Source organism: Pinus tabuliformis, chromosome 1_1 (assembly GCF_031772625.1).
Source record: "Pinus tabuliformis cultivar Carrire ecotype Pingquan chromosome 1_1, CPIR1, whole genome shotgun sequence".
NCBI classification, from domain to species: Eukaryota; Viridiplantae; Streptophyta; class Pinopsida; order Pinales; family Pinaceae; genus Pinus; species Pinus tabuliformis.
The window spans coordinates 293,368,679-293,382,455 of record NC_142297.1 but is presented as its reverse complement, the minus strand read 5'-3'; the positions used below and the strand labels follow the sequence as shown (position 1 = coordinate 293,382,455).

At 36.6% G+C, this 13,777-nt stretch overlaps 1 pseudogene; it reads left to right on the top strand.

Moving 5' to 3' along the window:
* The first annotated feature begins 2,543 nt into the window (after positions 1-2,543).
* Positions 2,544-3,012, top strand: LOC149212714 (auxin-responsive protein SAUR50 pseudogene; annotated as a pseudogene).
* Positions 3,013-13,777: the final 10,765 nt, after the last annotated feature.

The following is a 13,777-nucleotide window of genomic DNA, read 5'->3' as shown; positions in this document are numbered from 1 at the left end:
TAGGGTTAATTACTTGAGAAAGCCTCATAGCAGAGATACCAATAATTTGAGACTAGGATTTAAAGCACAATTTAACCATAAAATAAAAGAGCCAATAATCATTGATGAAGAGGAATATACATAATCTTCCAAAGGTAAGAAGAGAACCACAAAAAAGAGGAAAATAGAATCTACAAAATCAAAGGAACATGAAAGCCTAAGAGTCAGCAAATACAGTCAACAAAGAGGTAAAAGGATTACGAGATCAAGAGAAAATCAAGACATGTTGAGCATGTTTGCTCAAGCTATTGAAGCCATGGAAGAATAAAAAAGTTTTGTTTTTGAATAAATTCCTTGAGCCAAGAACATCGGAAATGGGTTTTGTTGTAAAAACCCTAATTTTGACTAATATATCTCATAAAACTTTGCTGAAGATTTTTTATAGTCTAGTCATCATACTTTAAGGCCTAACGATGATATTATACAAGCTTTTATGTATTGAATACTAAAAAATGATGGTTTTTGTCATAGGTTCAATGAAAAGGAAATTCCTTAAGACAAGGGAGATATGTGTCAATTCAGCTACATAACTTAAAGAATCCATTTATATATTAAAAACAGTTTAAAATAATAATATAAAAATTTCGTTTTCTTTCATTTTTATTTATATTTAGTTGAATTTTTTTTAGAATTATAAATTTAATTTGATTTGTTCACATAATTTAAACCTTGCTAGTGTTATCTAATGTTTTCAATCTAGGAATCTATTTATATGTTAAAAATTAATTAAAATAATAATACAAAATTTTGTTTTTCTTTTATTTTTATCTAAATTTAGTTGAATTTTTTTTGGAATTATAAGTTTAATTTAATTTGTTCGCGTTGCTAATGTTATCTAATGTGTTCAACTTAAGAATCCATTTATATATTAAAAATAAATTAAAAATAATAATATAAAATTTATTCACACCATAGTTATCAATTCTACCCAATTGGCTCTAAAAAAATAAGAATTTTCAATGATTCCATTATATTCACAGATTAATATGCTAGTTTCACTTCAGTATGAATATTGAATTGATTAATATTGTGGGTCTAAAAAAATATAAAAGGGAGGAATTTGCATCGAATTGGACCAAATTGGCCTAAAAATAAGAATTTTCAATTATAAATATGCTAGTTTCAGTTCAGTATGAATATTGAATTGATTAATATTTTGTCTTTAACAAATTGTAAAAGAGGTAATTTGTCTTGAAAAAAAATACAGCTGTAAAACTCCTCTACCTGTTTAGCCACTAAACAGGTTTTTGGAAAATGGCAATTACCATGTGCCTGTCTGAGTACGTGTGGGATTTAATTAGTGCGTTCCATTTTCAATGAATCATAATAAGAACGGTTAGTTTATTGATTCCAATCTAGTTGGATAATAAGAAGGATGGTTAATTAGTTGATCCTAATATTGTATTGTTGATTAGATGATAACTAGATTGTTATGTATGCAGAGGGAGATGGACTTAATATTATTCAGTTTGGATCTGTTTTATGGGTGAAATAAAAAAATATATAAAAAATAAGGATATTAAAATTAATTTATTTTTTATATTTATGATTGTAAATTTTTTTTTTCTTGCATGTGGGAAAATTTATTATAATTTAGTTGTCAAATTACGCGTGAGGACAGCTATATCTAATTGTTATCCGGGAATGCCAATGCAAGTTGACTCATCACAGTTATTCAAGGGCAGCCAAGCCACTTGGAATAACTTGTTGGTGGTCCATAACGGGGGTTGACTCATCACCGTTATTCAAGGAAAACCATGCCACTTGGAATAATTTGTTGGTGGTCCATAACAGGGCAGACCTTCACTCCCACCAGATGCCTCTGACTCTTGAGTGGTTAACTTGTTTCCTAACATCCTAGGAAAACGAGCTCTTAGCCAAGCAGAAACGGTATTAAAACATACTTTAGACCCTTACAATTTTATTCTTTACATTATAATTTAATTTTAAAATTTTATTATTAATATTATAAAATTATATGTTGATAATTTTAGCATTACTAATAAATTTGATATAAATTATTGCAGCGAGAAAATGCCTATAACATCTTGAACATAGAAGTAAATGTTAGAGAATTCCTAATTTTTCTTTTTCATTTCAATTTTAAGATATATATTCCAATAATTTTTTTTTGGGTAATTTTAAGAGAGTGCAATTGAATCCGAATCTAAATTCGAATTTGAACTTGATAAGTATCGTTCGCACATTGAACGTCTAAATTCAAACGAAAGCGTGACGTTTTCCTTTCGCCCTGTTACGACCATTCAAAGAAGGATCCACTGTCCTCCAAATTAAAAAGGGGAGTGCATTTGTCAAAGCAAAAACAATGATCCCTCGCATCTTATCTTACCTAATAACAGTAACTGACATCAACCTAAAAAATAGACCAGCGTTCGCGTCAGCACACGCACTACGCTATGCCTCTACGATTCCATGCTTGAATTCAACAAACTTATGTGCTCTCCCACTTTCCCATGGTCTTACATAATAAAAAACCAATTTCCATGCCCATGTATGAATCGTCTGCTCTGCTGAGAATTGTTTCCATGGGAAACACAATAGCTCATGTAGTGTTTCCCAAGAAAATAACAACAAAATTATATAAGTTTGCCATTGCCAGTAAGGCACTGGGATGCAGCTGCTGTCCAAGAGAAAAGAGAATGAGTTATTTCACAGGAGACTAATGAATTTGAGTATATCAATGACAGCAATTCGATAGATGTTCCCAAGGGATATTTTGCAGTGTACGTTGGGAGCGAGCGCGCTCGGTTTATAGTTCCTACAACTTATTTGAATCATCCTCTCTTTCAAGCGCTGCTCAAGAAGGCCGAGGAAGAGTATGGATTCCATCACCAGATGGGACTTACCATTCCCTGTGAGAGAGTGACTTTTGAATATGTAACTTCTGTTTTGGGAAACAAGGATTCCATGGTACCAAATATGGAGTCGGACAAGATACTGGAGTTGATATAAGCATTGATGTAGTTGATTTCTGTCAGCATCACCTTAAACTCCAATGCAAACTGATGTAAACATTAACATAAAATAGCGGATATGGGAGGATTCATTTAGGAAAATGATATAGCTGGGCTTCTTTTGGGGATATCATTGCATGTTGCCAATGCATTCCAGTTGAAATATTTCTTTTGAAAAACCCATTCAATGATATTTTTATGTTATTTTCTCTATTAAGCCAGTCCGTTAGGTTTTTGTCTTGTCAATTTTGAAAACTGCAAATTATTTTGGAAATGGTAATTTAATTTTGTGTAATTCAATTGCAAGTTTATAAATAATTAGGAAATTTGAGAGAGTGAAGTCAAATAGTTAATTTCTCTTTTTAGCTCCGACTCTCAAATTTTCGAAATATTGAAAATTCTGCCATAACTATGAGATTTACTTAGCTTTTGTAATATTTTTGTCGAATGTAATTTTGATAACTCATTACAAATTCATCTTTAAGTATGAGAACATTTCTAATTGTGTTATTAACCATAGTTATCAAGTTTGAATTCGAATTAATTGAATTAGATTCGATACTAAAAAAATCAATTATCTAATCATTTAAATTCTAATAAACAAAAAATTTGGCAATATATATATTATCGTTATTATTAATCATTTTTTTTAAATTTGGAATGATTTAAATTAACAATTTTGAGATTCAAAATCTCAAATACTTCTCAAAACTTATTTTCAATTTTATTATAAAAGTTGTAAATAAAATTAGCCAAGAAGATTAGTTAAAAGAACTAATCAATGGTAGTGAATGATCAGATGCAATGGAAAGAACAAACTTTTAGCATTAAGAAAAAAAATACATGTCTTATACCCTTAAAATGGCTAGTTGATCAATAAAAAAATAGTACCCAATAAATTGTTCATACATGTCTTATACCCTTAAAATGGCTAGTTGATCAATCAAAAAATAGTAGCCAATAAATTGTTCCTAATAATATTTTTTTAGATAATTTCCTAATTATTAATTTAATAAAATATAAATTAAGAATCATCTAATTATGACTAGTATGATATTTTCCTAATGGCTTAAAAAAAAGAAGAAAAACCATTTCAAATTTGGTTATAAATAAATAGTTCTAATTTCATTACTCACCGGTAAAAAATACTATATGAAAAAGAGTTTAAAAGTTAAGAAAGTGGACTAGAAATATATTTTATTATTGAAATGGAAATTTAATATCAGAACTTTTTATGTTATCATTTTGATAACATAACATATGATATACAACTCTGAAAATTTTAATCATTTTACTATATTCTAGAACAAACCGCCAATAACAGATTCGAAACTCTTGTGGCCTCATTTTTCAGTATTGTCTGACTGAATACATCCGCGTCATTCTTCAGTATTGTCTGACTCAATACATCCGCCGATAGAAATTATGTTTCAACCAGTCAATATTCGTAAACATCAACATAAACAGAATAATTAAAGCCCACAACTAATGGACGACTTCTGGAAACTGATGCGCAAAAAATGGACGACGACTTTTGGAAAAGTACAAATTAAAGAAAGTTTAAAAATCAAATTTGAGAGACCGTGATATATACCGAACCGAATTTTAGCGGATTAATCGCCGAATCAGACCGAATTGTTCAATTTTCGAATTCTTCAAACCCATTCGGCCAAATTTAGTAACTGTGATATAAACCCCTCAGCATGAAATCAATTATTGAGAACCCAGTACACCACTTTAATGTGAAATCTGTCAAAAATATGAATCAATTTTTATCAAATCATGTTCAATTATTGAGAACCCAGTACAACACTTTAATGTGAAATCTGTCAAAAATATGAATCAATTTTTATCAAATCCCCTGAGTTTCACATGTGTAAGACTGCCACAGCAGAACACACTCTGTCTTTCATTCATTATATGAGGAATATATTTAACATGCACACATTTAAGGAAGTGGAACACAATCTTAGAAAATAGGGACAAAATCCTAATCTAGGGTTCGGTTTAAAGTGTTTCTACATTAATCTCAACACTCCCCCTTAATGGAAAAATGGATTTACAGATATGCTTAACACTTCTCTAAACAACTCAAATTTGATTCTACCAAGAAGTTTGGTAAAAATATCAACAACATTGTCACAACTATTAAAATACTCAATATGGATTTATTTTGACTGAACTTTCTCCCTGACGAAATGAAATTGTGTATCGATATGCTTTGTGTTATTATGAAATACTGGATTATTTGCAAGTTTGATGGAGCTCTGATTGTCACATTTGATCACTGTTGCAACCTTCTGTTCTTCTCGAGCATCAAGGAGAAGTCTCCTCAACCAAACTGCTTCACATGTTGCTGCACACATAGCTTGATATTCAGCTTTTGCAGAAGACAATGATATTATGTTCTGCTTTTTGCTACTCCATATAATGACCTCGGATCCAATGATGAATGCATAACTTGTTATGGATCGTCTGTCATCTACATTTCTAGCCCAATCAGAGTCTGAAAAACCAGTCAATCTAACATCACGCGAATCAGTATAAACAATACCAAAATCTAAGGTTCTGTAGAGATACCTTAAAACACCTTTAGCTGCAACCTAATGGCTCTCAAGGGGATTTGACATAAATTGGCTCAATGCACTGACTGCATAAGCCAAATCAAGGCTAGTTGTAGTCAGGTAGATTAGACTCCCAAACAACTGTCTATACAACATCGCATCTACCTTCTTAGATCCATCATCATTTTTAAGTTTTAAATTCTGTTGTAAAGGTACTGCTGCAGCTTTGCACTGATCCATTCTGAAATTTTCCAGTAAGATCCTTACATACTTACTCTGTGATAGAAAAGTTTGTCCAAGATCCTACCAGACTTCCAACCCCAAACAATAATGTGACTCTCCAAGGTCTTTCATCTCAAAAACTTGTGACATCTGCTCCTTGATTTCTTTAATGAGATCATCAGTGTTCCTTGTAATGATTAGATCATCTACATATAAAGAAATCAAAACAATAATTTCCTCTTTATCAAACAAGGTATAAAGATTAGGGTCATTTTTTCTCCTTTAATAACCATGCTGCAAGAAAAATGAATCAATTTTGTCATACCATGACCTGGGTGCCTATTTTAGTCCATACATCGCTTTCTTCAACCTACAAACTAAATTTTCTTCACCTTGTTTGACAAACCCCTCAGGTTGCACTAAGTAGACTTCTTATTTTAAGTCCCAATTTAAAAATCCAGATTTAACATCTAGCTAGTGAATCATCCAATGGTGTTTCGTAGCTAATGAAATTATCATTCTGATTGTGTTTAGTTTAGCTACAGGTGAAAATTTTTCATCATAATCTATGCCTCCTTGCTGCGAATACCCCTTTGCAACCAACCTAGCTTTATCCTTATCTATGCTCCCATCTACTTTAAATTTAGGCTTATACATCCATTTGCATCCTATGGCTTGTTTTCGTTTGGGTAGTTTAACTAAATTCCAAGTTTTTTTCTTGAGAATTGATTCATACTCCACTTCCATAGCATCCCTCCATTCACTATATTCACTGGCTTCTGTATAACTAGAGGGTTCAACAACATTAATCATACTAGTTATAAAAGCATTTTCCCTATATCTCGTTGGCAACTAAGCTTTCCTATCTGATCTCCTGAGTGGTGGGGTAGCTTCAAACCTTGTCTGATCATCATTTTCTAGACTTGGCTTGACAACTACATCATCTTCTTTCCCTTCCTGCTACTATTGTTGATGCATCTGCTCATTGCTATCACCTGATTCATCAATTCCTTCTTCCACCAACAAGGGCACGTTCCAATCTTCATTAGCACTCTCATGGCTTCCATCATTAACCTGCTCATGAGACACTACATATTTGCTCACAAAAACTTTATGAGTAGAGGGAGTAAATAGTTTGTCAGCCTTAAATTCTGTACAATACCCAAGAAAAATACATTTGATGGCCTTTGAATCTAATTTCTTTCTATCTTCCTTAGGGACACTGGCAAAGGCTTTACTGCCAAAAACTCTCAAATCCTTAACTACATGCTTATAACCAAATAAAGCTTCAAAATGATTTTTGAAATCTAAACTTCTTGTTGGACTCCTACTCTTTAGATATACTACAGTATTAATCGCTTCAGCCCAAAAGACGTTAGAAATATTCTTACCTTTTAACATATTGCGAGCACACTCCACAAGGGTTCTGTTTTTCCTCTCTGCAACCCTGTTTTGTTGAGGAGTGTGGGGTACTGTAAACTATTGTTGTATCCCATTATCTTTGCAGTATTTAATGACACAAGATTTTTTGTACTCTCCCCCTTGATTCGAGCGGAGAATCCTTATGCTTTTACCATTCTGCTTTTCAACCATACTTCTGAACTCCTTGAAGTATTCAAAAGTGTTGCTCTTCTTCCTGAGGAAATACACCCAAGTAAATCTAGTATAGTCATCAACGAACAGTAAAAAATAGTATGTACCGCTTAATGATCTTGTCTCCATAGGCCCGCATAAATCTATGTGTACTAGCTCAAGTATATCTCTCTTCCTTCTATTAGCATTCACAGGAAAGTTATCTCCTAGTGCACATGCATCACAATCAATATGAACAGGTTTTAAAACAAGAAGACCTTCGACCATACCTCTTTTCTGTAATAGCAGCAGATCATTGAAGTTAATATGGTCAAACGTCTGGTGCCATAACTCCATTGTAGTCATGGCAGATGCCAATGCCTCATGTGGTGTGCTTTTGACATTTAGGTTTTACAATCCTCCCACACGAATACCTCATGCAATAGGCTTCATACAATCCAACAGGTCTTTAATGACGCAATATGATTTATAAAAAATTACCATAAGATTCTGATCAGTTATAGTAGAAACAGGGATCAGATTCTTTTTTATCCCAGGTACATATATCACATTATGGATATGTATAATATGTCCAACAGGAAAAGCAACAGGAATATTACCATAACCTTTGATTTGGTACCCTCTATCATCGCCAAGATAGATATTTGCTCCACTGCTAGTTTCTTTGAAGTCTTCAAACCACTGTAGGTTCCCGCTCATGTGGATGGATGCACCTGTGTCCACAAACCAGGTATCTGCTTCATCATCCTTAGCCGAAAGTGCAAAGTCACATATGAACAGTTTGATGTTCTGACTCTGTTCCTCATCAATAAAAGGACTTGCATTCTGCTTATGTCTCTTCTTGCCTGCATCAAAATTTTTGTTCATGCAGTATCTAGCTATATGGTCTATTCTACCACAATAAAAAAATTTGGCCGGAGAGTCATTTCTATTGAAATTCGTACCTTAAGGTAAGGGCATCTTTCTCTGTGGGGTTGCGCTACTCTTCTATGCTACATTTGGCTTTCCTTTGAACGGCTTCCTCTTCGCCATTAAGACCAGATCTGAACTCTGGGGTTTCTGAGTCAAACGACTTTCCTCTTGCATGAGGATCCCTATCAATTCTTCAAACACTAGGGATTTTTCTCCTGCATTCAAGCAAGTGATGAACATCTAATACTCGCCAGTCATACCATTAATAGTAATCGTGACCAAATCTGTATCTGACACAGCTTCACCGATGTCACCCAACTTGTTCTTCAGCTCCTTGATTCGCGAAATGAACGCTACAATTGTCCCATTCTCCTCCATCTTGATGGAGATAATCTTTCTCTTCAAGAACAACAATCGATTGGTGTTCTTGACCTCATAAATATCCTTGAGTGTATTCTAAATTAATCTCAATAACATCAATTGTTGAGAACCCACTGCAAATACATAAAGTCTAGGATCCATATATTGTCTCCATTTTGGTGTTTAGCAAAGCAAGATCTAAAAGACTCCTTTACCGTCTGCTTCCATCATTTATCTTAACCATTCTCACACTCGAGTCTAGGTTACAAATAGATTAGAAGTGCGTATTCTTTAGTATCAGGTTGGAATTATAAATTTAAATTATTTAAATTACATAATTTTATCTATATTTTTTGAACTTTAAATTTATTTATATATTTAAAATAAAAATTAAAAAAAAAATAAAATTAATATTTATCTTAAATTCATTTTATATTTAAAATAAGAATTAAAAAAAAAATTTCACATAGAAAACATAAAACTCCCGAAAACGACGGAAGGATGCAGCGGGGAAGGAACTCGATCCCTGGTCAAATCCTTGAACCTCGAACAGGGCTTGGGTAAGCTGTAGAGGCCAGATCTACGCACAGCTGCCATCACGAAAGCTTCCCTTCAGCTCCTTGCAACTGGCAGTTGGAGGTTATATCGTGTTTTGGTCTTTCCTAGGGTCGATAAAGAAAATTTTTTTTATTACTGTCAACTGTCAGCTGTTAGCAGTCTCCGTTTCTTTCGGTCTGTCGGTGGTCTCTATCCTTCGTAAATAACAACCATGGTTAAGCCCTCCGAGTTTCTTGCACTGGACCCAGACGTCGAGGACATACTTTCCATGTGGGGCAAAGAAATCAACTCACAGAATGTGGACTATTATTTTGGATCTGTAGATACCCCCAGCCTGGCGTCTGCTACACAGCCGGAGATCCTTCAGGTTTTTTCCCAAGTTCAGGTGCCGGACAGAGAGCTCCAGCTAGAAGGTTTTTCGACCGGCCCTTCTCATCAAGCGATAGAGACAGATCTGAGAAGGGCGTTTGCGGCATCAAAGCCCTCGGAGCCAAAGGGTCTTTCTCTGAAACCACGGTTTCCAAACCCTAAAGGGCTCGAAGAAATCTCCCAGCTAGGGTTTCCTGCGGACGACGAGCATTCTAGACTCCCAGGCGCTCCAGGTTCGCTTACGAGGGTTTCCCTCTCCCGAGATTCACAAGGCCTCCCCGAGGTTCAGCCAAGCGACCAAGGCACCTCCTTAGCTGACGGGCCGGCAGGAAATGATGGTCAAGGGGCAGATACTTTGTCCGCCGGGAATGTCAACTTGGTTCTTTCAGGACAGATTCCGCCCCTGTGGGAACCAGATACCCTCTTGGGTTCAGCTCAAATAACATCCGATAATACCGAGGACTGTGAAGGAAGAAGACCGGGGGGGGAATGCTCAAGGCCAAGAGGCGCGACAAGGAAGCAGAAAAGACCTATTGGTTCTCAGGTAATAGCGGAGAATCTGGTTCTAGGGATGGAGGTATCGATGAGAGAAGCTATTGCGGTGGCTGACTGCACCTTGGTAGGAAGAGTTAGAGGCAAGCCATATTCTTCTGCTTTTCTTCAAGAATGGGGGGAAAAAAGCTTCACTCCAGAAAGACCCGTAAATTTCGAAGCACAAATATTAGCAAAAGGATGGTTTAAGTTCAAATTTGAAGACAAAGAAACGGCGGATTGGGTTCTGCAGCGTTTATGGCATATTGATAACATCCCCGTTCTATTCAAAAAATGGTCTCCATTATTTGATGCTATCAAGGAACGCACTGACTCTTTTCCTGTCTGGGTGCGCGCTCCGGGTCTACCCTCCCTTCTATGGACTGAGGAAGTTTTCCGAACAATCGGCAACTGGCTGGGGGAATACATGACTGCAGACATGTCCTTCTTAACAACAAACAATTTGGCAACCGCGCGTTTTCTTGTAATGCTCAAACCAAGTGGGGGTTTGGCACAAAAGGTAAACCTTCAATTTGACGAATATGTCCATGAGCAGCTTTTAGACTATGAATACCTTCCTTTTAGATGCCATTGGTGCCACGAGCACGGCCATTTAGCAAAAGATTGCCCCCATAAGAGAAGAAGGCGACATTTTCGTAGGACTCCTGCTCACAAAGCAAATGCACAATCCGATGCTCAGACAAGGATGGAGCAGGACTTGCCGGAGCCACATGAACAAATGAATATGGAGGCAGAGGAGACCGAGAAAGAACCATCGAATGCAAGCGCAAATCCTACAAATTTGGAAGCAGAAATTGGTACAGACCAGGCCGTTGTGGAAGGGGCCGTCGAGGTAACAGCCAAAGTCCCGGAAGCAGAGAAAAGCTCGGCCGAAGGAACACTTCTCAACCAATCCGACGATCCTGAGAAGGGTAAGTGCTCGGGGACTCCCTCCTCTTTTATTTCTCCTGAGCCTTCAAATGAAAATTGTAATATTGCCTCTTTGTCTTATCTTGAAAAAAAATTAAAAATTGTTGAAAATTTGGGCGACCATTTTTCTGAGCCAAACGTGGAAACCCTAACTGAAACACTGCCCCTCCTGGATATAAACTGTGAAGAAAATTGGCCCCCTCTCCCTCTTCCTGTGACTCGGACCCCTTGTCCTTACAATCTGAGATCCCAGGGTGGGATCCAAGTGATTCAGGAGTCTTTAGGTGGGCTGGGCTTGATTCCTTCTCAGACAAAATCCAAGAACAAACGTGGTCGGAAATCTGATCTATTCAAGGCAAAACTCAAAGCAAAGATGGATATTGCAGATGGCAAACAATTCTCCATCCAGGGGGTTCTTAGAGCAGCCCATCCCCCCGAAGGAGTTATCAAATGATCTTAACATCCTGGAACTGCAGAGGTTTGGCCAGCAAACCCAAAAAACTGGCCCTGAAAGATTGGATTCTCAACTCTAAAGCAGATGTTATCCTTCTGCAAGAAACCCTTGGGAAGGCCATTGAGATCGAACCTATGCTTATGGCTCTTCTTCCAGGGTGGTCCTTCTGTGCTATGGATGCCTTTGGTCATTCGGGGGGATTAGCAATTGGGTACAAAGATGGGAGAGTTAAAGTTCTCAATAATTGGGGGATGAAGAACGTAATGGGAATGGAGATAGTATCCCCTGACTTCCAGTTCCCAATCTCCATAATAAATATCTATGGGCCTTGTCAAGGCAGGGAATTTTTTTGGGATTCTTTGATGACAACATCTGTTATGAAAGCTCCAGTGATGATTCTGGGTGGTGACCTAAATTTCTCTCTAGGTCGTGCCGAAGCCTGGGGACCCATGGCGAGAGAAGATCCTCTAACAGAATTTTTCCATAATCTCATCTCAGCGAATAACTTTGTTGATCCTCTCCCGATTAAGCTAAAGCCAACTTGGCGGAATCGAAGAGTTGGTGCTGACAGGATAGCTAAGAGGCTTGATCGCTTCCTACTTTCAGATCCACTTTCTGCTAAAGTTCCCCTAATCAGACAGTGGGTTGATGAAATTGGGAATTCCGACCACTTCCCAATCTTTCTAGATCTTTCTTCTCCTCCTCACAAGCCCCCCGCCCCTTTCAAATTTAATCCAGCTTGGCTACAAGATCCCTCTTTCAGTGATTTGTTTAAAAAAACTTGGATCCACCCAGATCTCAATGCAGGAGAGGAGAAAAGCTATTTGTTCATGGAAAATTTAAAAAGAATGAAATCTGCAACAATCTCTTGGGCAAGGGATAGGAAATTGAAACAAAATGAGGAGCTAAACTGTATTAGGGAAGATCTGAAGAAACTGGAGAGTTTGGATTCTGATGGATATTCAACTCCAGAATCCAAGGAAAGAATTCTTCTTTTGGAGAAGCAGCAAACCAGAATTCTCCTGGAAAGGGAAGAAGAATGGAGAATCAAGAGCAGGGCAATCTGGCTTAAGTCTGGGGATGAAAACACAAAATTCTTTCATAATTTTGCAAAAGGAAGAAAATCAATAAATACAATTTGGAGCCTTAAAAATGAAGAAGGAAGAGATGTCAAGTCCTTTTCTGATCTCTCTGGACTAGGGAAATGACATTTTCATAATTTATACTCTGATCAGAGAGAAGCAACTATAGCAGAAGTCTTCAAAACGGTGCAATGTTTCCCCAGATTCATTGAGGAAGAAGAATCTGAAGATCTTTCAATTCCGGTCACTAAGGCGGAGACTGAAGCAGCCATGAAGCTTTTAGGCAAAGACAAGAGTCCAGGTCCTGATGGCTGGACTATTGAATTGTATCTTCATTTCTTTGATTTAATTGGAGATGAGATATCCGAAGTTGTAGAGGAGTCCAGATTGAAAGGAGATATTTATAGACCATTTAATTCAACATTTATTGCTCTCATTCCTAAGAAGAACAAGCCAGAAAGCTTCGATGATTTTAGACCAATTTCTTTGTGCAATTGTATATATAAGATTATTTCAAAGGTCATTGCCCTCAGATTAGCTCCAATTCTGTCAAGGAACATATCTATGGAACAATTTGGGTTCCTAGATGGCAGACAAATTCATGAAGCTATCGGGGTTGCTCAGGAGACAATCCATAGTATCAAATTAAAGAAAAAGAAAGGAGCTGTTCTAAAAATTGACCTTTCCAAAGCATTTGATAGGATTAACTGGCTCTACCTTCGAATGCTTCTTACTCATGTGGGATTCAACTACCAATTTGTTAGTTGGATCATGGGTTGCATAACTAATGTCAGCTTTGCAGTTCTGGTCAATGGAGCTGCTTCATCATTCTTCTCTAGCCAGAGGGGCCTCAGACAAGGGTGTCCATTATCACCACTTCTGTTTCTCCTTGTGGCCGAAGGTCTTAGCAGGCTGATCCATAAAGCCAGAAGTGCGGACAAGGTAAAAGGTATAGAGGTAGCCATAAATCTCTTCATCACCCATCTTCTTTTCGTCGATGACATATTGATCTTTACAAATGGAAATTCCAGCGAATTAAAGGAGATAAAATGTATCTTTGATCTTTTTCTTAAAGCTACAGGAATGCAGATAAATTCTATGAAATCACAAGTTTGTTTAGCAGATGTGGACAGAAGGGAAAGGAGTCTTATAGCTGATCTTTTTCCATTTCCTAGCCAATCCTTGGAT